Here is a 1,596-nt window from a genome sequence, read left to right as displayed (position 1 = left end):
TAAATTTATATATAAAAATACTCGCTGGTAATCAAAGAAGTTTGATTATAATTAGTTCAGGTATCACTTAAATTTAAATTTCGTAATATTAGTATTTTCCTTTTTTTTTTAAATTACCTAACTATTTATTTTCCTAATATTATTTTACTTGTACTATTATGTTGTTTTTTTTCATTATGAATTATTTATTTTTATAAATATGGTATAAATGTATACTTGCGCCACCAATACCTATTGACCTTGGATGCAGCAGATTGTGTACATTTTCAAAACAAATATTTTTATTTTATATCTATCTAAAGAAAAATATTTACTGTATACGGTAATTGTAAACCAGCAGTTAATTCCTTTTTTTTTAAATAGCTCTTCAAGTGTCTAGTCCCTCATCTAATTACAATTATAAATTATTTTCTAAATATAATGATGCTATAAAATTTCTGAAACTCATGGAGCGCCTATGCTGACCAATATAACACCTCCAACGGCCAAGAGGCTCAAACAATTCATGCTAGTGTACACAGATGTATAGTGAGACATACTTCATTTCAAAGATGGACCACATACATAGGACATTTGAACTATCAACTGTGACAGAATTTTGATCGAGGAGACCCATCAAATTTTTGGACAGTCTTCACAGTACTGTACGAACCCATTGTTTGGGGCACTGACACCAACAGGACCGCCACAAACGTGTCAGACACTCACAGGCTCAGTCTTGACTGAGTACAAGTAACTGAATTATTTGAACCAACAAACCTGGTGAGCTCCGTCACCATCAGAATGACATAAAATGAGGACGTCCCCTTACCAAAAGATCAAATTTCTGCAGCCCCCACTTCAAATGCAGAAAAAGAGGCTACTCTCAACCAGTTTTCATCATGACATCAACCCCAAGCACATGGGGCTCAGAAATAAAGAAAAAAAAAGAATCTCATCTATACGATTTATCTTCAAACATCATTTTTCAGTAATATTTATTTTATTTTCCTAATATTTTTTTTATAAATAAAATAACTAAAAAGCATATTCCGGTACCGGGAATCGAACCCGAGCCTCCTGGGTGAAAGCCAGGTATCCTAGCCACTAGACCATACCGGACCACATACACGGTTAATACTTATACTTTTTTAAATCACTATACAACTAGAAATTATATGATTTTGTGTTTATAAATATTTTGGTATAAGTATTCAAAACTTTATGGTATCCTAAATATATTATAAGTATGAACAACTCTCCAATTTATTGTTACTTTATTAAAAATAACTTTTATATAAGTAGGTAGACAAAGATCTACAATGAAATATTTTAAATACGATACATGCATATATCCAAAAAGGGAATAAATCCATTTTTTAAATGTTGAACCTCACGGAAACAATTGAATGCTGTCTAAGTTAGGGTTCAGTTTCATTAATTAATTCCTAAAATAACGCACGAAATAACGCACTATATTTTTATTTAAAACGACACCATTTCGGTTAAAAAATCAACAATATTCATATAAAGAAATTTACTAATCTTTTATGTGGATTGCTAAAACAAAAAAAAATTAATGAGGAGAAGATGGTTGGGGGTGCGGTCAATGAAAAA

General features: G+C 30.9%; 1 non-coding gene across 1 annotated transcript; it reads right to left on the bottom strand.

The window, feature by feature from the left end:
* Positions 1-1,029: 1,029 nt before the first annotated feature.
* On the bottom strand, positions 1,030-1,101 carry TRNAE-UUC (transfer RNA glutamic acid (anticodon UUC)). The gene has a single exon. It is a non-coding gene; the product is annotated as a tRNA-Glu (tRNA).
* Positions 1,102-1,596: the final 495 nt, after the last annotated feature.

This window comes from Halyomorpha halys, unplaced genomic scaffold (genome assembly GCF_000696795.3).
Source record: "Halyomorpha halys isolate HHAL.00 unplaced genomic scaffold, Hhal_1.1 Scaffold1037.1, whole genome shotgun sequence".
Taxonomy (NCBI): Eukaryota; Metazoa; Arthropoda; class Insecta; order Hemiptera; family Pentatomidae; genus Halyomorpha; species Halyomorpha halys.
This window is presented reverse-complemented; position numbering and strand designations above follow the sequence as displayed.